Source organism: Anser brachyrhynchus (assembly GCF_964034855.1).
Source record: "Anser brachyrhynchus genome assembly, chromosome: 1".
In the NCBI taxonomy this organism is placed as follows: domain Eukaryota; kingdom Metazoa; phylum Chordata; class Aves; order Anseriformes; family Anatidae; genus Anser; species Anser brachyrhynchus.
This window is the reverse complement of record NC_137694.1, coordinates 118,991,432-119,017,278: the sequence shown is the minus strand read 5'-3', so window position 1 is coordinate 119,017,278 and position 25,847 is coordinate 118,991,432. Positions and strand designations below refer to the sequence as shown.

The window sequence follows — 25,847 nt, the reverse complement described above, 5'->3', positions numbered from 1 at the left end:
GCAGCAGTTCTGCCAAGATGACCTCCAGCACACGGTGGCTGTGCTCCCACCAGCAGCTGCCCTTGCCCTGCGCGGCTATCTCTTCCTATCAGGCCACGCTCATTTCCATATCCAAATACATCTCCAGGAGAGGCTGCTGCAGATAAGGGCATCCAAAAGCAGCAGTTGCATTTCTTCCTCCACCCAGATCAGCTGAGAAGCCACAGCACTGAACGGGTAGAGCAAGCAAGCTGTGTGATCATGCAGATGTGTGCTGCAGCTTAAATAACTTCATGACTCTGGATCGTGCCACCAAGCAATGGCTCTGCTTTGCTGCCTGACAGCAACCCCAAAATGGGAAATGCAAAGGGCAGAAGAATCACAGGAACCAGGATTTGGGCTCACAGTTGCAATAACCTGCTGTCCTTGGAAAAGCTTCCTGGAAAGTGAATCCCAGAGCACCGATAGACCAAACAGCAGGTAAGTGAAGAGCCTATAGCTTACTAATCTTGCAAAAACAAGCTGCCATGCAAGTGCGTTGATTCAAGGCTAAAGCCATCAGGTGGATGTGTTCTGGATTATTTTACTCTAACGAAAAATTTTATGCAAATACTTGCCTGCACAGAAGTATTTACACAGAACAAGCCCTTATCTAAAATACATTATCAGTACTTCACATGAAAATTTACCACCACTACTAAAAGAAACCTGCACAAGCAGAATTCTTTATTCATCACACAAGATAAAGCTTCCAGGTATTCTTGCCTGTAAAACGTCTGATAAATATGCCCTGTTCTCTAATTGGTTTTTATTGGTTACAGAGATTTGATCAGCATCCTCCTGCCCCTCCAGCTAAGTCACAGATCAGTTATATTAAACCCATAATAAAAGGTACGGGCCAGCTCCAGCTTTGATGAACTGTATTCCCAAGCCCCTTTAACAGGACAGAGAAGTATTATGGGGCAAAAACACATTGCACACTTTTGTTCAGCCTAACACTAGTTTGCCCCTTGTCTCCTCACCTGTGACATTTTCAATGGCAGTAACGTCCCACCTCTAGGACTGATGCACTCTTCAAGCATCAAAGCAAAAAACTACGTAAGGAAGAATTATAACCATGAATGCACATATGCTCCAGGAGCTTTTCACAAAATACAGTCTGTTCCAAGCAATTTGAGACTTTAAGGAACAAGAGTGGGTTTTTATTCCTATGCCAGACTGACAGATCCTTTCTTTTCTTTGAAAAAGAAAAACATAAAACAACAAAACTGACCTCAATTCTGCCAGCTGAGACACGAGGCTCTAACCTCAATGCGAACAGTACACAATCTGACCTTTTAATTTTTCCTAATGCCTCACACGTGTCCCATACTGAAGTTCTAGTTATTTGTCCTTTTTCTCCACACAGCAGAAAAGAGCTCTCAGTTTGTGAGAAAGATGATGCTTCAGTTGCTCCCAGTGGGACTCTTCTTTATTGTTCAGCTCTATCACGGTAGCTGTAACAATATCATTGTATCTATAACAGTATTTATCTAATATTGCTACAGATATTGTATTTATTGGGCCAGTGCTGCTTTCTCCTACTGGCAACTAGAGACTCACTCACTAGATTTCTGTAAAGACAGGTATAATGAGATACAAGCAGATATCTTTTATTGCATCTCTGGACACCTGCTCTGAAAGAGTTTTCTGTTTCCGCATACTGTTATTTGAATATGTGAATGACCTCTCAAAGAGGAGCAGCATTTTTCCCCAGAACAGGCAGACTGTTAAATTGAAGGCAGGAAGAAAGTACTCGCTCTCCTCAAGCATCTTCCAGCATTCCTTTGTGAATTGAAAAATCAACAGCTTCCATGACTTATTTCACACCCTGCAAGTTATAAAAGACTTCAAGCGAGTGGGTCCTTACTGTTGTAGTCTGAATAAATCTAATGCACTCAGCCTGTCCATCAAGGTTTTTAATAATACCAGGTTTCATGAATCAACTCTGGTGATTTTTTCCACTGTTTTTCTCCCAGGTGACTGAAAGGATTATTTTCCCCACAAATGCTTTGTTTCGACAGCCATCTGGAAGAGCAAAAAGGCAGGTTTTTTATTTCTAAATACCAAGGGGCTGAAAAGAAAGGGAGGGCACTATGTACGTATTAAATTCCCTTGGCTGGTGAGCCTCATGACTTGGGATCATTATTTCCTCCAAAGCTAGTCTTAAGAGCAGACCCATCTTAATAGTCTCTCAGTACTTGCTCAGGGGCTTTCAAACTGGTCAGTCCCTCCACCCAAAAAGTAAAATTTAGGTTCTTGGGGAAACAGTGAAGAGAAAAATACCCACATCATCTGAAGCAGGGACAGTCCTTGAGCAAAGGGAAGCAAAGCAGGTAAGGGAATTCTGTAAGAGAGGCAGGAAAAGAAATGGGAGCAACAAAAGATGTAGAAGATGCAAGATGACTGTCAGGCAGCATGGAGAGAAATGAGAAAAACAAACAGGGCCTGGGTGTAAAAGAGGGGCTGATATAAACAGGAGAGGGGACCATCATGCTGCTGCATTGCCATGCCCAGTGCTGCCTTCAGGAGTTCAAGGATAATGTTCACAGGCTGAAAGGTATGAATAGAGCTTTACAAACAGCAGCAGCCATCAGAAAACAAGCCTTCAGCAGTAGACCCAACAATAACAGCTGTTTCAAGGAGGGGGGAAAAAAAAAAGGAAAAACGAAGCAAACTTTATCAGTTTGAGTCCCCACACAGAAACAAGTTTTATGGCAGATAAAACACAGCGGCCGTGCCTAAAGCTTGGTCAATGAGAGCCATCACTTTCTGGATGAAAGTAAAAAACTTGGATTATATGCCACGTACACCAGAGATCACCAGCTGCTGGAACAACCCACAGGGGCCAGGGTAGTCTTCAGGACTAAGCATTTTGAAATCAAGTCTGGATGCTTCTCATGGAGGCGAGTCGTAGCTGAGGTACAGATTTATGAAACATGGGGTTAAAACCTTGGGACGGTTCTTAGAGCCTCTGCCTTTGGCTTGCGACCCAAGACTCGAGGTGGGTGAGCGAAGGAGGTGGGACAGGAAAAGAAGGAGAAAGTACAGAAGATGATACAAGGGTAAACAAAGAAAGCATACGGATAATGAACTAGAATGAGGATGAGCAGCCTAAAAAGAGAAACCAAGAGGACATATGTAATCATCTTATTTCTTTTAGTTGAACAGGCATGGGAGAAAGGAAAAACTGGACAAGAGAAACCAGCTCTGTGCAGGAGACCGGGCTGCAGACAGAGCAAGGAGGAGTCAAGGTGATGTTTGCTTCAGATCACTCTTTCAAGGGCGAATTTTTTTCAAGCATGCAGTCCCCAGCAGCAGAGAATCCAGGTCCAGCTGGGTGGCACCCATGTGGCACACGGACTGCCCTTACACGACCCAGGTGGTGCACGATGCCAGATGACAGTAAGCCTGGAAAATGCCCAACCTAAAACACCCCATCAGGCTTACACACAGCCTATTCCTGCAGATGACAAATCCTTATAACCAGTGATCCCCTGGCCAAATGAAACGTGTAAGCAGGTGCTCTTTTAAAGCCCCTATATTGCTCCACATGCTGCCTTGATCAACACAGCCGTTGTTTATTTACTCCGCTGTTGTGAGCTACGTGACAAGGCACAGCAGCGAAACTCTACCTGGACATCGGCTCCGTGGGGGATCGGATGCGTGCAGGCGGTGTGATCTGTGCAAAAGGAAAGGAGACACCAGCACACGAGGTATCAATGTACAAAAGCAGAGGAAGCACGGGACTGCCCACCTGAAGTCTCTCTCTTGGCTTCTCCCAGCAAAAGCCTTGGGGTCAAGTGACAATAACCACATCAAACAGGCTTGCCGCATAACGGCATAAAGACCTGAACCTCAGAGTCAGGTGCAGCTAAGCAGGCAAGCCATATAAGGCAAATCAAAATGTACTGACCGATTCATTAGCCACGGAAGCTTTAAAGCAAGTTGTTTTGTCTTGCTTACAGCTCTATCGGTGAAAGCAATCAGCCTCTGAACACGGTAAAAGAGTTGATTTACTGCAGCAGAGCAAGCTTCTCTCACCTTTGCCAGGCACTGTACAGTAGGTAATGCGCTGGGGGAGGCGTAAGAGATCACTTCTCTCATCAGATCTCAGTTTATTCCTACCTTTGCTCTAAAAATCACATCCAGGAAAAAAAAAATTTAAGTGGGTAAATACTATAAGAAAGCTTACACTGTAACTGAGCCCTGTCATTAGGGGAAAAAAAGGTAGAATGCACACACAGCATCACACGTGTACACAAGAAGTCATAGGCAAAAGTCCAAAGTTTGAGGGAAAATCAGATTTCTAGAAGTCTTAGGAAAGTAAAGTGTGTTTTTTTTTTGGTTTTTTTTTTTTTTTGTAAACCTCCTTTTGCTTTTCACCTACATTCCGGTTTCATCCATACAGTTTCTTCCACTCTGAAGCAACAACAACACCACACATTTGAAGGCATGTTTTTCTCCCCTCCATCTTTTCCTCCTTCAGTCCCCAATAGTCTCCCCACAGCTGGTGCAATACTACCCCGGATCAGCTCAGTGACCTGCACCAAGATGCCCCAAGCAGCATTTGCTCTGGAGATATCAGGAGAGACAAAAATGACCTTAATGTATAGATATAGTCAAATGACTCCAGAGTGACTCAATGAAAGTAAACACTAACGTAGTTTACTCATGCCCCATGCAGAAAGGCTTTTACCTGTTAAACAGCATATTCATAAAAAATATAATTTGTTCTTTCTCATGTGTGCGCTTTCCTCTGCTTCCAATCATTCTGCTCCTTGGAGCTCTGTTATTCTTGTTAAAAAGAGTAGTCCTATTTTTTCGATCTACCTACTGTTTTTCAGATTAATTTCACAGCATGCCTTTTTTTTAAAAATCAAAGAAAAAAGACAACAACATTTGACTGTACAGAACTAACATTGTCCAAATAAGTCATTAAAAAAAAAAAATCTTTCTCCATACAAAATGTTTAAACACAAAGGATAAAGGGAAATTACAAAATGAACAGTGTAATCTTGAGGAACCAGACACTTTTTTTTTTTGAACTTGACTGATGGGGGAACCACAGTAAGGCAGCCTCCCTTCATGCTCAGTGCAAAACAGTCATGGTATAAAAATGTCAGAAAACTGTTTTCACACACACCCAGCTGTCATTCTAAGCACAGGGTTAGGCTTCCTTTCATCCTCATTTCCCAGATACCACGAGTGGCTAAAACAGAACAATAGAGCCACTTGTATCCTACTAAGAAACTAAAAAAAAAACAAACAAACAACAACAACGATGTGAGATGCTCTCTACATCCATAGCACTTATTTATTTCTATATACTATGGAAGAAGAAAACAGTCTCCTTATTATCACCACAGGAAACAAATTCATACATGAAGACAACATTTCCTAAGTGTTGGAGAGATTTTAAAAAAAGTTTGCTGTTCCAGGAGTATGGAATTCATAAAATGACAAACCCATGTACATAAAGGTTAAAATGGCACATGGAAAATAAAATTCCATGTTGATAAAGCATCCTCCTAAGTGTAGTGCGTTCAGCAGTAAATGGATTAAGCGCTGACAGTTGTGTAAGTGGACTTGTAGAAGATATTTAGAAGCCTTAAGCTAGTGAACTGCTGCTTTCCCTTTGCGAGTTCCCAGCTTCTCCTCACCCCCAAGCCTAATAATCACTTTGAAATATCAAATCACCATCCCGTTTTAACGAACAGAAATATGGTTGCACCACTCCACACATAACAAGCAATTCCTGCAGCTACTAAGCCGACAGACTTAGGCCTTCAGAGGTGTCCGTGAGGAGCGCTGTGTGCTGCCCAACAAGCTGCAGGCACCACGGATGGCTCCTAAAGACAACAGTGACCCGAGGAACCACTCGCCCGAAAGACCAGCTCACAGCCTCCTCCAGGAGCACCCTCCCATCTTTACCTACACTTGAACCTGAGGGAACACCAGTGACCCAGCCTAGCACCCGGTGGCCCAGAGGGACTGCTGGCTCCAAGTTTACACATTGTTCTTCATCCGCGGAAGACCCAGATGATGCTACGCTCCCCGGGAGCTCACCAGCTGGTGGTGAGATGCTTGCACGTTTGCACACCCTGCTACTGCCAGACGTGTCCAACTGCACGTGCCACTGCCATGTCAAGCGATTAGGAAGGCATTGCTAAATCGGCTGGACCAAGCCTGTATTGGTTCTAACCACGTCCGGAGAGGAACGGCAATTATTTACCGACACTATTTACATAACACCACTCTCTTCAGAATTTGATACAGGACATCCTTCAGAGATCCAGCCGCAATCTCACACTGCTTAAAACATAAATACCATTTGGAAAAGCCACATAACCAGGGTAAAGTGCACAGGTAAAGCAAACATACGAATGCCCTCTTTATCTCCTGGGTCAACCCTGGTGCTGCTGATAGAAAGGAGGATGAATCTGGGAAATACTGTCGTAACCTTCAACAAGTTTTACCGCTGGGCAAAAGTCAACGTGAGCAGGTTTCTCTCCGGGCACACTTCATCCAGCAACGCGGACACAAGGAACCGCAGAGCTCTCAGCAGTCCTTTTCTCCAGGACCCACACTTGGCTTTGGAAGCTGCCAGCCTGCCCGGCCACCACCTACTGAAGTGCTCCATGCTCCAGCGCCGCCTCCTGCCCAAGCTCTGCTTGCCCCATGGAGACTGGCTCAGCCCCACGGCCAGCAATTTGTCACACCACAAAGCAGTGGTTGATTACAATCCCTAAACACACTTTGAACTATTTAGAAATCACAAATTACAGTATTCTTTATCCACTTCATTATAATGTTATAACACCGTTGTAATCAAGACTGTTTGCTTTACAATGTACACACTACTGAATAGAATATATTTTGACCCATATACAAAGTCCTGGCTGATTTTTAGATAAAGGAACAGCAAAAATAAACACGCAGTTAACTTTTTCTTCTGAAATCAGACATTAACTACGACTGTAACCAGCATTTGATGCACTCCAAAGGAAAGGATGTTTGCTTTTCAGCAGCACAATAACCTGGCTTAAACATCCTCTGAAGAAGTGTTGGTTACTAAAGAGATGTGCGTATGTTACTAAACTGGGGGAAGGTTTCTAATTATTCCTTTCTATGCTTAAGGTTCTACCTATTGCTTGATTCTTAAATCTATCCACCATCTCTACTCCGCCAACTATACTCCAGCTTTTCCCTGGACATGGAAAAAATTAGAAAAGAAATAAATACTTAAATAACAACAACACTTCTTTCCTTCCACTTGTATGCCTCCCCTCCTGGAAAGGTACTTAAAACACGAAATGCTTACTGAAAGCACTAAACAACTGAATCTACATAGATTTCTTTACATGCATCTGCATATAGGGAGGTTGTTTGGTTCTGTGTTTTTTTTTGTTGTTCTTGTTGTTGCTTTTGTGGTTTTGTCTTGCTTTTAAATTCAAAATGAACGTTTAATGACCAAATAACATGCATCAGTTAAATTTCTGGTAGGCATTCAGATACCAAGACCAACAACATTCAGAGACTCCATGAGTCTTACCTGAGTTGGCATCACTGATGTGACCACTTTTCAGAGGCTGTGCTTTGTCTTAATATCCACACTAATCGTTCCTTCCACAGCTCAAAACGGACATCACACTTTCTATTCTAAGGTGTTTTTGTAACTATGGTTCTTTGATTCATAAGGAGTATTTCAGATTTTGATGATGATTATGACAATTACAATTTTTAATTGTAATTTTTACTAGGGAATGCCTTTGCTCTTCACGCGATAAATATTTTTCCACAGCTGGAAACCACTGGAGATGTTTTCCTCTGTTTCTTTAAAACATCAGATGTATTACAAAGCTATCACTTAGTATTCCGATTTATTTATTAGTTTGGAAGTACAGTGCTGAGGGACAGTGGGAAACTAGAAGCAAAATCTCACTGCGGCAATCCATTCACTACCTTGCTCATTTTGTCTGACAGCATGCCTCTGGTATGATGAAGATTATTTCATTAAAACAACTATGACACTGTCAGCCAGGAATAGGGAAGAAAGGAAACAATCAGACACATGTTACTCAGCTGCCTGGAAACTATTTAATGCGTAGTAAAAACTTTGATCCTGCCAACAGTGAGAATATTAGGGTTTACAGCGCTTCCAGTCCCATAAACCAAACCCTACATCTTTGAAGCCACACTGTTCACATGCTCACACACTTGCATGTTTGCAGCATTGAATCCATGCCATGTTCCTTTATTATAGAGTACTCAGATTTTCATTTCAGTGCAACTTAAACAAGTTACGTAGCAATTACATTGCATCTTTGTGAGAGTCAAGTAACTTTAAACAGAGCTCATGTGCTTACCCATGGGTGTATTTGCTTATTGGCACTTCAAGCTTTGGCTTTAAACACACAAATACTGAGGCAGGGAGGTGAAGACAACTGAGGTTTGAGGAAATGCCTGTTAATTAGGAACACTTCTGGGCTACCAGTCAGAAAAAAAAGCTGTTCCTTTGAAGTTCTTACCAATGATTATGGAGGAGCTTTCTGCTTTTAAACACAGGCACCAAATGCCATTTTCACATATGTCCATTGTATACCCATGACATCCACAAGGGGCCAGCCGACGTGACACCAGACCATTGGGAAACCAATGCTCTTTGAGAGTAGTGGTTCCAGGCCAGAAGAAACATCCTGAAGTCCCTAAAATGACACTAGGTGCTCAGATCACCCCACCAGACTCTGAAGCACCTAATTTTCTACTTTCCTGCTCCCTTCCAGCACACTCCTTTGATGAAAGGCCACACAACTCCGGTGTGGAGATGAGAAAGATGAATTCTCAAAGTAAATGTTTGGAATACTTCGCACGGCATCGGTCTGAAATTTTGCGAACAGCGACCATGAAAGAACCACATACTAAAAACTGAGCTGCACAGAAGGCAAATAGAAGATAACAGCATAGAAGGACTTGGTTTTCACTGTACTCCTGTACAGTCCACTGGTACATGTACACACTACTTCCCACTACAGCTTTATGAAATATCATGGCAGTTTCTCTTAAGAGCAAGATCAGGCTCCTATATGGAGGAGCATACCGTACAAACTCAAAAACCTGTATTTTAGGGATCAAAGGCATTGACTCTAAACATTAACTGCCTGATGCACAGGCTTTCTGAAAGTCCTTTCTACCTGCACGTGCCTTCTACCCTGCTCTCCCAGGCCGCTGTGATTGCTGATAGGAGCCACCTTGATACCACAAGCAAACACGAGAGAAGCATGGCTTTAGACACCAAGTACTCCACCTCATCTTACAAGGGTTTTGCTTTGTTTACTGACAGGACTTTGAATTTCAAACTCATATTAGGAATGTTATAGGTCATGACAAAACATAACCACAGCTGATCTACCAAAAAACACTAAGGCAAAAAAAGGAAATGGCTTTGTTCCCCTTTAGGCTTTACTATTTTCAGTGAAACACTTCCAATAGACAGTCAATGTACATTTAATACAGAACAGAAATCAGTGTTTGGTAATCCAAAATGAAACCACGTCAGAAAGCCACACATGACCAAGAGGAAAGACCACCAGTAAAAATGAGTTTGAACACTTGAATTCTTCCATTGTGAGTAATGCCCAGCAACCGAAACATAACCGTACACAATAAATGAGCCTTTGCTGAAGTTTGATTTTTGACCCGATTACATTCTTCTTCCCAAAATAACTTCTCATCAAATAACTTAAAAAGCTGCCGTCGAGAACTGGCCAATATAACCAGGGTCTTTAGCAAGCTTACACAACTCCCTCAGCATGCAGAAACTATCACTTCCATCACAGGAACTGCAAAGCTGTCTGTGCACAGCTAACATCTGAACAAGTCTTAAGATAGGATCTCTACATAAATTAGGATTGCATCCAGACCCGAAGCAGCAAACTAGGACTCCCTAGAAAAAGCAGAGACACTGCCACCCTAAAAATGGGAAGCGGCTCTTAGACACTTGCACGAGCGCTCTGGAGAACAGCTCTGCCCTCCCGTCCTCTACCAGAGCTGGGGGAAGCTTCTCGGCTGGGGGAGAGGGGAGGGAGAAGCAGAAGCAATGCGACGAGGACACGCTGGAGGAAAGAAAGGAGTCTGGCAACGAGCAGATTCAGGATCTAAACTCACTTCCACCAGGCAAAAGGGAGAGAGCTGTGGGTGAGGGGGTGGAGAAAGGGAGGTGGGAGAAGACGTAAGGAGAGGCCGGGAGAGATCTGCTCCAGGAATTCAGAGCAAAGGAGTGCAAGGAAGCGACAGGCAGAGTGGATGACTCTGTACAGCCTCCCCCTTCAGCATGTCCCTCTGCACCCTCCCCTGTTTCAGCAAAGACCCTTCCCCAAACCCCCCTGGCTTCGTTTATAGCCAAAATGCTGGCACTACCTACACAGGCTGCTGTTAGCCTCAGGGAGAAGCACTGCAGCCCCAGGCCGAGGTCACCCAGGCCCAGATGGAGCAGAGAGGGTCCTCACCCCTCAGGAGCCCAGGTCCCAGCTGCTCTGGAGACCTCACACCCCAGGCCTGCTCCATAGTCCTCTTGCCAGTACCGCTCATTGCCAGCGGACACGCATACATAAACACAAATCTAGGAAAACACAGGAGTAGTGAAAAGTCCTTTTCATTCCCTCCATGCTCCTCCTTCCCCTCTCTCACACTGCCAGCATAGAAAAGAAATGGTTACAGGTACAATACAGAAAAGCTGATCCAATTACACTGGAAATACAAAAATCAAATACAGAGATCAATATTAAGCAGTGCTAGCACAATCACTTCATCTATCGTGCAACACAGCATTAAACTTACCTGCTCATTACTGCAATTTGGCGACTGAATTAAATGCTTAAAAAGAGCCCTGACATAACCCACAGTAAGTGGGACGAAATGAGGAAGAGGAGGAAGAGGTGAACAAGAGAAAATTACTCCAAGATTTCAGGAGAAGGCAGATATGCATAAATTCACCTGCCTGAGCAGATCCACCCTCTTCCTTAGCTAAAGTTTCCTGCAGGAATTCAGCTGGGGGGCAGAAAAAAAAATAAAAATCACTTCACCATCAACGGTGTGCACTTGACACTGTTACAACTTGTTAAACACAGTTGCCATAGGACAGTTGCAGCTGCAGGGAGGATCTGTATCAGTGCAGCAGGCTTTTAATTTGTACAGCTATTACTCTCAGGTTTAGAAGCACATAGCTAACGAGGACTCGCTGGCCTGTCAGAGCAAACAAGCAGGGTGAAGTGCAGGCATTAGCTTTCTGCTGCTTATATCCTCTCACAGGTGTAGTTCCACTGGATTACATCATATTTGTGAACCATAGATATTCCTGTATTTGCCAAAAAAAAAAATCAGGGTCTTCCAAGATCTGGGATCCATGTACTAGACGCTAGCATCCACACCGCTTCCATCTTATCAGATCACATTTTAAGGGCACTCTGGAATTAAGGCAGAAACCCAGCAGGGCTCCCCTCTCATAAGAACATATGGCATTTTAAAAAAGCAGCGTGTTACGAACTCACACAAAAGCTATTGAGTCATTCAATAGAGGCTTAATTTATCTCTTCTGTCTCTCCTACCTATGCACACGCTCTACAGTCAGTGACAGGAAGACTGAAGCTCCTCACAGCCATAAGGAGGCAAGCTGTGTCTCATTTACATGAGAGATATCCACACTTCCAATGAGTTTTTCAGATGCAGCTGACGGCGGTTCAGTACTGCCAAGGTTAGGCATTGGCCACTGCCGAGGAGAGAACACAAAGAACAAGAAGTTCCTTGTGTGGAGCATCCTAGATCGCCTGTGTTTTACCAACATGCGAAGACCATATGTCCTGCCAAACAATTTTAGGCATACCACGCATAAAAGACGGCATTTCAGGAAGCTGGATGGTATTTCTCTGCTGTTCGTATGGAGTGACAGACCATCGCAGCCCATAATTTTCTGCTACTTCGTCTCTAATACTCATTCGCCAGTACAGCGAGCCAGAAACTTGACTCAAGATTTTAATTCATCACTTCTCATTTTGCAGAACTACTCCGGCACCCACCAGCTTCTTGCAGTGGCTGTAACGCCAAAAAGGCGAGCAGTGCTCTCCTGTAGAGCAGACCAGAGCTCGCATTGAAATTCCGAGGGCACACGCTGGCTACTTCTGAATGAGGTTTGCCCAGCCTTTCAGCTGCTGTTTAGTGCCCTCCACACATCGCTGGTAGTTACAGCTTCTGGCCGGAGCGACTCTAAGGTACTTTGGCTGGTTGTCAGGAATTAATTCAGTGCCACAGAATTTACCGAGAGCTCAGCGGCTGAAAAACAGCAAAACAAAGGAAGCAGACACCACGGTCCTTGCAGTACCCGGATTCAGGCTGATCTGTAAGGTCAGCACACCTTCCCTCGCTCCACCTTCTGCACGGAGCACACGTGGGCCACAACTGAATTGTTCCCACATGCTTAGAAAATAAGATGTGAGGATGCCTCTGTCTGAAAGGACCCCTTGCCAGAAGAGCAGAAATCCCAATACCCCTCCAGGGTCACTCTGACTTACAGACTGGTCTGTGTTGCCCTGTGCTGGGATTTACAGCACGCCAGGCTCCTAGAGGAGAGCAAACTTGGAGCATGAGCTTCTGTCAAAACAAAACTGCGGCGTGCACAGCTGAAGGGGATTCCAACAGGTCACCTCACCCTGCTGCCCTCAACCTTTCATAGCCGAGCTTCTCCATCACCTTTCGCTTCATCACGAACACTAATTTCTCACCCTCAACCCACTCATTTCTGCACAGCAGCATTGAGGACAGTGGAGGGCTGCCAGAATGTATGTCCTTGGGCTCCTCCCTGCCCCTTGCCCACATCTAATGACGGTGCATTTCCCACACAGGACACAGCACCCTCGTCCCCAGAGCGGGAGCACCAAGCCCCAACTCTTCCCGGAGGCATCTGCCAGGATCCTTTCTTTCTGAGTTCTTTCCAGCATCAGAGATTTCATAACTTCCATTTGGCAACAGAAAGCTTTTTCCAAAGCTTCCCAGCCCTCCCTTCTGCATCTTAAACCTGTAACTTCTTGTCCTCTCTACAGTGGGCACGGAGAGCAGATCACTCCCTTCTCCTCTGCAGCAGGCTTTCAAGCGTCCTCTTCATAGAGAGGACTTCATTCTGTAAGCCTCCCCTTTGGTAACGTTCTCCAGACTTCCCAGTGACTTTTTTCCATTTCTTCTCACAGATGTGACCTTGGGAAAAGGGGTTCCTCACGAGGCGATGCCTAAAACAAGCTGTGCAGACTCATATCACAGCAGCGTGCATGCATCCCAACCTACCTTGTCTGTTTTCTTCTCCTGGGGCAGGAGGCTTTGTGGGCTGCTTGGCTGGGTTTTTGTAAGACCGACTCACGTTCAAGTTTATGAACTGCTAAGTGGAAGCACTGTGGTTTGGGTTATCATCAAAACAGGTATTTGGTACAAACACAGGAAAGCCTGGGCTCTCTTTTTGCTCAGACGTTCTGCCAACCTAGCAGTGTTAATGAACAGAACTAAAGAAGAGACTCCAGCGCACTGAGGCACAAATGAACACAGGCAGTGATATCACCAAGTAGTGAGGCTGCTGTGGTTGATCTTATTCAGGCAGAGGGATTAAGAGTGCCAGCAGATGGACTCCTCCCCTTCCAGACTAAATTGCAATCCCACTGGAAAAGACGCTGCCAACCTTTCCTCAGTGCTGACGTCCCCATGCGCTGGGGAGGAGCAAGGAGCCAACTACACATGTGGTACACAGCCAGCCCCATCTGCCCTGAGACAAAATGCTCCCACCCAGAGGCTCTCCCCTGCTCCTCGGCCCCACATCATGCTGCCGGGTCAGGCAGAAACCTGAACACATGGTAATATGGCTCTGTGCCCTCTTTGTGCAGCCAGAGCTCAGGAAAGGTAACACCGACCAATTCAAAAAGGACAGGCCTGTTGCAGGAGGGGAAAAGACAAAAAAATCACAAAGGAAATCTTAAGTTGGTTATTTTAGGTCAGCCAGTGAAAGCATCTACGTAACACTGCTAGGCTCACACTTAGAACACAATGTGCGTAAGGGTCATAAAGGGAGCTTACAAACCGCACAGCGTGATTTAGGCCATTCTCAAAACTTTTTGGCCTGAGCCCATCCCTTTAAAAGCCAGCAGTTTCTTTACCTAACCCACGTGCCTCCTTGTCAGAGTTACAATATAGTAGGCATTTTTTTCCAAACAACTTAAATCCACTTTTTCTTGAAGGAGGATGAGAGCACTATCTTTTCAAAAAAAAAAAAAAGCTAAACCAAGCACAAATTAAAGAGAGACAGTAAAATGCCTGCTTTCAACTTGCTTAAATATTCAGTTAAAAAAGCCATCTACGCAAAGATTTTAATCAAAATAAATCGACTAAGGAAACACGTGTTAAGCCAATCCTAAACCCACGTTCTCTTTGGACGTTCCTTCACTCCGATGCTATAAACCCAATCATGTCCTCAACGGATGTTCCTTCGTTCGCAGCAGTTGTGGGTGTGAAGAGCAACCAGCATTAATTTCAAATGCAATGCCAAGAGCTGTAAAGCTTTTGACTGTTTCCCTCAAACAAAAACTCCTCCTCTTCCTTTCTCAGGCACAGCAAGCCAAGCTATCCACGGATAACTCTTCCTGGTGGTTCATGTCTTCCTTTGGGATCCATCAAGGCAGCCTTTAAATTGGTGTCTGAAGAACTAGTGCAGACGAATGTAAAGCACTGCCTTCCCACTCGCAGTGCCTTCAAAGAAAAGCAAAGGTTCAACCTTCAAACATCGACCTACCATATGGGTGCTTACTGAGAGCCAGGGAGCTTGAAGAAACCGAGATCCCTGCACTTGTGGAAAATGTTTAATGTTTAGCATATTAAAAAAAAAATGTCACAAGAGAAAAAGAAAGGAAGAGATTATATTGCTTCGAGAAAAATACAGGCATGTTACTTTAAAGAAGTAAGGCTCAAAACGGGTTGCATACAGCAGGTCCTATTATTTCAGTGACAATGAACACTGTCTACCTGGCTTTTACTGTGAAATATAATGAAGATGATGCTGTGAGTGCCCGTATACAGCAAACCAAGGAAACCTGCCTTTTTTTTTTTTTCTCCAGTACAGCTATTAATACCTTTGAATCCTGGAAAGCTACAAAGCCTACTTTCCAAGCTGCTACAAAAAATTCCATTTAATATCAGCACCACCTAGGTCAGTTCTCGTTGGCCAGCATAATATTGCTACTGAAAACCCAACAAAACCTATAATACACAGACTAAAATGAAACTCTTCAGCCAGTAAAGCTTAATTCCTTAGAATCACAGAATCATTAAGGTTGGAAGAGACCTCCAAGATCACCTGGTCCAACCATCCCCCTACCACCAATGTCACCCACTAAACCATGTCCCTAAGCACCACATCCAGCCTTTCCTTGAACACCCCCAGGGACGGTGACTCCACCACCTCCCTGGGCAACCCGTCCCAATGCCTGCCTGCTCTTTCTGAGAAGAAATGTCTCATAATTTCTAACCTAAACCTCCCCTGACACAACTTGAGGCTATTCCCTCTGGTCCTATCACTAGTTATCTGGGAGAAGAGGCCAATTCCCAGCTCCCCACACCTTCCTTTCAGGTAGTTAGTTGCTGGCAAAAGTTTACAGATTAAAGAAAAAGAAAACTATCATCAAGAGGGTTTCTCTACATGCACAGGAAAGCTTGCTTGTTAACTGTACACATCTAATAGCATAAGCACACATATATGTTTAGCTGACATCTTCATCCTAAGACTATGCTTCAAAACCTCTCTCATGAATAAAGTTACAGTGCTCAGCTCACAGCCATCGCCTCAGCTGCAAGAAGCAAGTTGAAGAAATGCCATTTTGATCAAAGTTTTAATTTCAAATGCAAGGCTGAATGCGCTTTCTTGGGCTGAGCACGATCCAGGTAGAAAACAGGCATATCTACACCAGGTCATTGCCAAGATCCACCCAGACTCAATACATCCCTTGCAGAGGCCAGCACATAATAGCCGGGGAAGAGCAGAGGACCATGGCAAGCATACAATTTGATTTGTGGCTGGTCCCGCATGGAGCCAGGAGCTGGACCCAATGATCCTCATGGGTCCCTTCCAACTCGGGATATTCTGTGATCCTATACTGTGACCCCGCTGCTGCACAGCCTCCCAGCATCCAGCGATCCATAGGGCAGGAGGAGTGCTCCTGCCTTTGGAGCTCAGCTTAAGACATACTGCTGTATGGCTTTAAGGAAAGGCATGCGAACTCGGTACTTTCTGGGTGTGCAGAAGGAGGGAGCTCATCGATTGTTTTCTGGTCGGGTATTTGGGTAGGAAGGCTTGCAAGGAGTCCAGCAGCATTTGGTGGTGATAGGTCTTGAACCATCATCAAAGACAGACATTGGGGAAAGTGCAACTGGAAAGTTAAGCTAGCCAGCTCAGCTTCCACCGTCAAAAACAACTGAACCTGAGGAGACAAAAATCAAACTACATTACTTAGGGTACATTACATTTCAGCTTACGCAATCTCAAGTCTTAAGAAAGCTCATAAAAACGTTCTTGTCACAGTGCTAGCTGTAAACGAAACATCTATTTTCAAAGAGCTGCCCTCTCCACAGAGGGACGCCACACACAGATTCAACAAGAAAAACATTTACAAGTTTCAAAAGAGTTAGTTATGAACAGAGACTACTGAAGACATGGGACTCTGTTCCTTCAAGGAAAGCTTGCCAGTGGGTGGCCAGGAAAGCTAAGGACAAGTAAAATAGTAATAAAAAAAATAATTAAAAAAAATACCAAAAACCACCTTGATTCCATGATTCCAGTGATAAACAAACAGAAAAAGAACACTAGCAGGATCTGGAATCTGGTCCAAATTCTAACTGCTGCTTAAAATTTTAGCCAGAAGTACTTTACAGACAAGGTGAATTTTAAAAATCTCTGAAACATTGACCAGATCGTCACGCGCCCTAGGAAAGGAGGGACTCCAGCTCTGACCTGTGAGCATCCCCAGGAAGCTGTTGGAGGAACCAGAGCTGTCACCCTCTGCTGTGAAAACCAGAAGGAAATAAAATGCTGTTCAGCAGGCCTGCACGCTTTGGCTTACAGCACCTTAACTGAACTGAAGAAATGAAAACCTCTCTTCTCCTTTGGATTCACCCCTCTTCTAACTCCAATTTAACGTGGAGACTGGCTATACAGTCAATAAACCAAGGGCCATGGGCACCAGAGTGTTGAGTGAGGAGTAGCTCTGCTCAGACACCCTGGTAGGGAGCCCAGGACTGCAGGAAGGTGCCTGGAGCAAGGGAGCCCTTGGAAGAACCCCCCGTGCATGCAAGGCATGGGATCAATCAATCACAGCTGCAACTGGGAGACAAAAAGACTTGCATTAGGTATTAAAGATGCACAGGTCAACCATATAGCCACGCGTCTCTGGTCAGCAGGGAGAAGGAACGACATTACCACTGCAACCTGTGTAACACTACCAGTCAAGCTAATGGGTTTAAAAATCCACCTTTATCTAATAAACTGATTCTGGCTGTGTTATTTAACGGTGTGTCACCCATTATCAAAATTTGGGTCCATAAGCAGTCCAGCCTACAACACTACCAGGAACCTGAAACCTGACCCAGCAGGAGAAGACTGAAAACTGCTAACACTAAACCATCATACGAATTACGTTACAAGGAAAGGCAGAACATTTTTGAATCAGCACATAACACATACATTTCAACTATCGTGTTCCCCTGAAAAGACCAAATCTGCACTTGCAGTACCGACAACTTTGAATCTCTAGGGGAAAAAAAAAAAAAAGCGTTCTTTGTACAGAGTCAAGCTTAGGCAAATCTTGCAACAGTAATTACAGATACTGCCTCCCCAAGCCATCTGCTGTGGCATTTACAACTCCTGGAAGGGTTACATGGTGCAGCAATGGTGGAGGAGAAGAGAGAGAGACATCTCAGCAACCAAAGCCAGGCTGCAAAGAAAGGCTGAGATGCTGGCGTGACCTGGAACAGCACGGATACAGCACCCGGAACGGGAAGTTCTGGTCCAGCTGACCCAGACCTCTTTCACCTTACCGATACCCCCGGGGTTCACATAGCGAAGGAAACAGCAGCATCTGCAGCGTTTTCAGATCAGAGGGACTGGAGAGCCCAGCCTCGAGGCAGCAGGTAACCCTGCGCAAGGCCAGCCTGGCAAGAGCCCAGCAGGAAGAGCTCTACCAGGACCTTATCCCATGGATGAACAAACTTGCACTAAGTCGATTCGAGCAATGCTGCTTTTCCAGGCAGACGAACTGTAACTTCTACAGATGCCAGCACAGCCAACAGCTCTGCACGCCTCTCCTCCAAGAAGCGATGCTGGCTGGAAAACCACAGAAGACATGAAATTCCTCTCCCACGTGAGGACACGCAGGGACCATCCTGAGGTACACACCTGCATGCTGACGACGACCGCACCTGCGAGAAGTTCTCATCAGCACTGCTACAGCAGGGGAAAAAGCAGAAAGATGCGCCGAGCCACCCCTTGCTAACGGGGCTGCAAGTTTCAGCAGCAGCAGGCCAGGCCTCGGGCACTGTGAAAAATCCCACTGCCACCGTACAGATGGAGACAATGCCGATTAATTGTTTTGCCATCCATTAAAAAATTACCACAATGCCCACTTCACAGGGCTGTCACAAGGATTATTTAACATTTCTGAAGAGCTCTGAGGAAGAAATAGTGCCTATTGTTTTGAGTCCCATAGAATTTGGAAAGATTTCACATGAATTTTGCACGACCACGCATCTGCGACAGATGCAGTACCAACAGTTTTTTTTTTTTTTTCCACCACAGAAAAGCCTCACAGAAGCTCATTTACTCTGGGCAATATTTCAGTGAGAAATGCATTTTGTTTTGCTCACTAATATATCCTAAATAGATAGCAACTTTGACTATTTAATTAATAGATTCAGGTGCTGGTTCTAGTCTTTCTTAATTAAAAGGGAAACATTACATTTTTGACAAAGAACTCAGTTTAGGCTGTCAGGACTCCTACCAAACACACTATAATTACCTAAGTAATGCTAACGCACATGAACAATAACAGAAAGAAAAAAAACAGAATACTAAAAATTGTGCTGAAATCCCATTTCCTTTACAGCAAACGAGAGCGCCTGTCAGCATGGAGAAGAGGTGCTACACACGGAGAGGGGCCAGGGGCGTACTACTTAAACCTGACCACTGCAGAGCTCTAAACACCAAGGCAGAAACATTTTGAAGGTTTTAAACAGCTCTTCCACAGATACAAATACAGAGGAGGAGTTGGATTGAAAGTGTTTGAACATACACTCTGATCCACCTCTTCCCTTTGTAATGTTCTTTTCTTTAAACTGTTGCACTCCAAACGTACAGGGAATCTACGTGCCCCTTCATTCTCATGAACCACTGGGAGCTCAACACCTCCTTCAAGGACAAGCATTTTTTCAAGCAGTCTCAAACAACAGCGGTAGTCACAATTAGACAACAGGACCGCACCAAGGCTGGCCATGAGAACTACCGTTTCCACTACAAAAAGTTTCAAAGGATCCGTGGGACACAGACCACATCTTTTGTTTGGAAAGCAAACAACGCGTTATTGATACCACTGCAAGATAAATAATAGTACTAGGACTAGTCAGTACACTGGCTTTCATTCCCCATCCAAGATGCAGCAGAAAGTTTATTCCCTTCTGCTACTACTTCATCTTAGCTCCCTACCAAGGAATTGGCACCTACAGGTACACAAAAAAAGTCAGCATTGCACTAGTAGGTCTCACAAAGCCCAGGTCCCAAGTTCCCTGGTTCCCAGGGCAATCAGTAACCCAAAATTATGCTCTCCCTCTACAAAATGCACATTAGAAGTTGCATGCCTGAGAACAGCAAAGAGGAAATAAGAGACAAAAAAGCAACACAAGCAGCAGTAGCACACAGCAAGGAGACGTAACAAGTCCAAGCTTTTCCCCAGGTTTATTTCAGGTAGAGGTCAACAACTTCAGGGAAAGGTCAGGGTGCCAGAACTGCATCAACTTCTTCATAAAACAGAGGAATGAAACAGAAAAGTGAGAACAATACTCTCTTTTGTCCAGCAGCCTGATGGGCTGTATCCTCACATGGCTTGAGCTATACGTAGCATTGATACGGCTTTCCTTCCCTCTTCTCCAGAAGGTATCATAACCTTCACCCAGCACTGCCTTGGTAACGCACCAGAATATCCCAGCCTGGCTGGTCGCTGCCCTCTCCTACTGAAAAAGTTCAGTTTGACAGACCTGGGGTGGAAAAAGAGTCACCCTGGCTCTCAGTTCCTTTTTACAATACAGAAACCTCACCTGGGCACAGATGAACCCAAACCTCCTGCCTCCCGTCTACTAAACCACACAGTCTCGCTGTCTACCTCCTGCAGGCTTAGATAGCGACAGATAAAGACACAGCAGAACAAGGTGCTGTGGTGAAGGACTGAGTCCGAAAGCAGTGCTCACAGATTGGTCTTCACAAACGAGACGTACGTTTCTTTCATTTTTGCTATGACTTGTCCGTAGCAGCTGTAAGCGCCCGGCTTCTCACCACTGTCACGTCTCGCACACTCCTGAACACATCCAAACTCAAAGGCACAAGAACCTTTTACTGGTAAATCGTAAGTGTGCGCTGATTTCAGGAGCGTCAGAACTACGTGAACCAAGGGTTTGTTTCCTTCTGAGCCATTTTCAATTTGGACTTCTGCAATTAACACACCAAAACAGGAAGCAGAGATTATTGCTTCATTTGCTGGTGCCCCAAAGCACCTCGGAGATCATCTGGATCTCACCTGTTGGTGCCTGTGTCCTGCCTCTAATCGGTCCCCATCTCGGGTGCTGACTCACATCTAGAATCCCCACAGAGCACCTATCGGACGGCAAAGTGATTTTAACGCAACACTTTTAAGAATGTCTTCATCACATACACTGCAGAGGCCTGGGAATTTCTGTTTCTTCTGCTCATAGTTAAGCAAGAAAATTGGATAACACCTTCTAACGCCTCCACGTCCCCTCCCTTTTAGTTTTACTTCAAAAGATGTTATCGATTGCTTATTAAGAACTAACCACAAGCCAAAGTTTCCTGACGTTAGCCTGAAATGCAAGTGTAGACAGAGAATCCTTACCAGGGGCTCGGCACTAGAAGGTAGCGGAACAGTCCGGGATGCAATAAGATTTATGGTTCCATTCACGTTTTGTCATTTCTAGTAATATTCAAGGTACCAATCACCTCTTCTTTGTTCAAGCACTGACTATAAGCAGACTATCACACAGCCACCAATAATCAGCATTAACACTGAAAAAGCACTGAAAGAACAAGGCATTATTAGCCATTGCAGATGCCAATTACATTTGTCAGCACCTTGGCCACTGCTAACAAGATTTATGTTCTCATAAGCCAAAGGAGCAAGACTGAATGCAACCTCTGTTGGGGTTTTTGTATTTCTATAAAGCATAAAAGCAGCCCACAGTAATTTATAGCTATCATAGATTTAGTATAGGTGAACTCATTTCAGTTACCAGCAATACTTTATTCACACCAATTCCCCATAAAAAGTAAGCCTCAAATCCAATCATTCCGTAATAGTTTCTCAAGTATGCAAAACATCATTTAGGATTTGAAAACAATGCATCTTTCTACAAACAGAAGCAGAAAGAAATTAAAAAAAAAAAACACAAACTTAAGCTAGCACAGGACTATGCAATAGTTTCATTTCGTAAGAAGATTAATACCAGGCAGAAAGCATTCCTGCTCCTGCTGGAAAAAGGACGCACACTTGGCGCTAGCAGAGCTCCACGTAACTGTAAACAGAATTTTGTCCTATTTGTTTATACACCTCTTTGGGGGTGAAAGAAATTAAACAGGGAAAAGTAAATAGCACCCTTACTTCTGCTCAACACCATGTCCGCTGCAGCCAGGTCTGCTTTCAGCACTTGTCAGGTACAACTCAGGCACTCTCGAGCAAGGCCGTGCCTGAGCTATGCGCGAGGCGCTGCTAAACCACAGAACAAAGTTCTGGTGAGTGGTGCTGCCGCTTCAGTCGTGCGCAGCGCAGACCGTCTGGTCAGGCGTTCTCCCAGTGCTTGTTGAATTCAAGCTATATTTGGAGACCCACTGTTCTCTACCCTGCTTCCTCCAATTAAGCGTGGGCACGGGGCGGGGAGGTGAAGGTGGAAGTTAAAGACAGAAAGGGATAATAAAAGTTCCTTAGAGTACTTAAGATTGTCTTTAAATAAGGTTGGACAAAGGTACTGAATTTAATGCACCTAACTTTAGTACTGAAGGTTCAGTAACAAACAGTTAAGGGGAAGGACTAGAGCACAAAAAGGGAACCAAAACCCAAGGTTCTTGTGGAAGTGACAAGAAAGACCAGGACATTCATGTTTAAAAGCCAAGGGCCTGGAATTGTTCACACTGCAAGGAGCTTTGTACCAGCCCAGCACTCGCAGCAGCAAAGCGAGTTCACCGCAGGCTACAGCTCCGTTATACTCCATCACCTCGTATCCAGCTGCGGTCTTAAAACAAATGACTGTATGGGTGCTACTGCTGATAGAACCAAACTTAAGAACACATAAAATACGCATACCTATCTGTGATTATGTTGAACTTCACCCAGTGACCTGTAGTTCAAACAAAGAGCCTCAAGCGCAGAGGGGAAGAGGTAGCAGTACTCGAGTCCAGCACCAGGAACACCGCCAGGACGAGTGGAGCGCTTGCCACTTTACCTCCAAACACGCTTGGTACCTATCAGCAATTCTCCCAGGGCAAACTCATGATCTTGGACCCTTGCCTCTTCCCCTCAGCGCAGGAGAGGGGGGGGAAAGGCCGTTAAGTTTATATTGGACTTGGAATCAATGAGTTTGATAACGTGAGGCACAGGTTGAGCTAATGAGATTACTATTGCTTTGAAGAAAGAGCCCCAAGATCACTGCAAACTCTGCCCCGTGCTTGCTGCGCAGCCGCTCGCCGCCGGACCGAGGGCGGGAGAGGAAGGCTCACAGAGGAGGGCACACCAGAGATGAACACACGGGTGAGGTGTCAAGCAGGTAGCGCTCTGCCTCAGCACTTAAGTTGCCTTTAAACACAGGGCATTAAAAGCTACAGGGGGATAACCAACGTGCATATCGCTTCGGATGCCCGCACGTCAGGTTAGCGGCTGATTAAACCCATCAGCATCACCAGGGCAGCACCCGGGCACAGCAACATCCTACCGGGCTCACCCTCCCCGATCGATAGGGTCTGCTCTTCTCCATCTTGCCCTCGCAAGCGGGTCTCCCCCTGCCCACACCATCGTATTTCCACGGCTGCTCCCTCACTTTTCGCCCACCCTCCGCACACCCGGGGGGGGAGGGAGGCGGGGGGCAACACCGCAAAGCGGCCACCCCCGCACAAAGGCTGTCCCCCCCATCCACCTCAGGGTGTCCCCCCACACCCAAGGGTGCCCCCCCACACCCAAGGGTGCCCCCTTTCCCCCCACCCCACCGGACCGAGCCGGGCCCGGCGCGGCTCCCGCTGTCTCCGCCGCAGCAGCAGCGGCGCTGGGGCCTGGCGGGGGGGGGGGGGGGGAGCCGCCAGCACCGGCAGCGGGGTGGGGGCGCTGGCACGGCTCAGCCCGGCTCGGCACGGCACGGCACGGCACCCCCCTCCCCAGCCCAGCACCGACCTGCGTTCCCCGCCGCCTCCTCGGGAAGAAGCCGGGGCCGCCTGCGGCCGGCTCAGCCTCCGGCTCCAGCCCCCGGGCTCGGCCGCTGGTGCCGGTGCCGGGAGGCGGGGAAGAGCGGGGCCGGGCGGCTGCGGGAGCCTGGTCTCATGGAGCGCCGCAGCCCCAGCTGGCGCCGCCGCTCCCCGCAGCCGCTACTTCCTGTGCGGCGCCCGTTCAGTTCCTCCCGGGCCGCTGGGGGCAGGAGAAGCCGGGCGGAGGAGGAGGAGGAGGAGGAGGAGGAGGAAGGTCGGGGCGGGCGGCGGGGGGAGCGCCCCCGCCCCGGGAGCCCCGAGGGGAGAGCGGGGTCGGGGCCGGTAGGGCCCGGCGGGGCGGGCTCGGCGCCGTGAGGGGCCGGTAAGGGGCACGCCGCCGGCAGGTGACGGCCCGGCTCCGGCTGCGAACTGAGGGGAAAAAGGGAGGAATTGGGGGTGGTCACCGCGCACCGAAAAATGGAAGATTTAAGAAGATGTAACGCTCTAGAGCGACAATGTCTTTGTGTCCCGGTCCCACCACAGCAAGGTAGGCTAAAAGGAGTGCAGGTTGGGACCTCTCTTCATAAGAAAAAGAAAATCTCACAAAGGAGCATTTTTGTTCAGACCCTCGCCCACTCTCATCAGGATGCAGCGGTGTGGGGCCATGACAGCTCCCTTGGTCCTGGGCCAAAAAACAGAGCTCCATGAGCCCCCCCACAAGTAGCCCCAAGCAGGGAGCTCTTCCTCCCCTCTTCCTCCTCCCTCCCGGTGCAGTGGAAGTCACGAACCTGCCCTAAAGCCTTTGCAGCTGGGACACCGGTTTGAAATACCAGTACCTGAGGTTATCCTCCCAAAGCCTTCCTGATGCCTCTATTAAACTGGTTTTGCTTTTCAAGGTAATGACGGCTTGCAACTCTCAGAGCCTTTTAAATGAAATTGTGAGCGTTCATTACCTCTGAAATCAGTTCGTTTGGTTCCAGAATGGGGATTTTGAGGAGGCTAGCATGAGGCAGTAATGCTGAAAAACAGTGGTCATAACGCACTCCAGATCATCAGAATAAAACATGTTATCCTCAGCAGGCATGGGAGATCTTGGGGGGGGGAAAAAAAAAAAGCATTTTTATCGTTTGCTTAGGTTCTGAATGTTCCCCTCTTTCACCTGCAGTCTATGACATTCAGAACGTAGTAACAGGATCTACTTTAGAAAAGTACACGCAAGTGATATCTAAATATTCATGTCCTGTGTTTACTCGAGGTGCCATTAAATCCTTTAATTGCTGTGCTTTTACTATCGCAGGACTCGCTACCGGTTTCCAGTTGAGTGTGGATTCTAGTACGAGGCAGAGATTTTGCCCTAGGTCAGGTGCGTACGTAGCTTTCTCTTCTCTCCCTCTTTTGATATCTCCTCCCCCAGCTCAGCCTCTTGCTGGCAGTTCTGACCAGCCTTATCTAGTGCTGCTCAGCCCATGCCGGCTTGTCCAATCACAAAATCTTCGGCCGGTCTCCTGTCCTGCTGTATTTTTATAGTAGGCTGCCATAAATTAAAGCAGCCTCCGTGACTCCCGAACAACATCGCAGATGATTGCAGTCTCCTGTGTAGCTCGAAACAGAAGCAATCTACCATTCCTCTGAGGGTTCCAGTGCTGAGCCTCCTGTTTGTCTTCGTTGTCTGTGGTAGTAGTACACAGGTGATTGCAGCTTGGCCTTGTGCTACATCTGGTTTTGCACGAGGATGGAGAAAATGGGGGTGTTGCACAGCTTCTGTTTTTCCCTTGCGTGAACTTTTAGTGTACCTCACAAGTTTGTTTCCAGATAACAAAGGCTCATTCAAGGAAATGATCTAAGAGAAGTAGCTTGTGACAGTTTAATTGTAAAAACCTAATTTCTTCAGTCAGAAGACTTTTCAGATTGTATCACTAACAGGAAGACAGTTAAGCTTGCCTGACCCTGTTTCTGCTCCACCCAAATTTTAACTACAGAAAAGTGAAAATACCCTACTTTTATCATACTTTGGCAATACCACTTTGCAGTCCTTATGTGCTTGTAATGTCCTTTGAAGTCTATATGAGCATTGTGTATATAACAATCA

At 46.1% G+C, this 25,847-nt stretch overlaps 1 protein-coding gene across 2 annotated transcripts in view; it reads right to left on the bottom strand.

Moving 5' to 3' along the window:
* Window positions 1-23,972, bottom strand: part of AGPAT3 (1-acylglycerol-3-phosphate O-acyltransferase 3) — a 91,656-nt gene extending 67,684 nt beyond the window's left edge. The window contains exon 1 of one of the 2 annotated variants that reach the window (XM_080579130.1): window positions 23,748-23,972. The gene's annotated coding sequence lies outside the window, so the exon portion shown is untranslated. The remainder of the gene's footprint in view (window positions 1-23,747) is intronic. The other variant, XM_080579131.1, reaches the window with a different exon arrangement.
* Window positions 23,973-25,847: the final 1,875 nt, after the last annotated feature.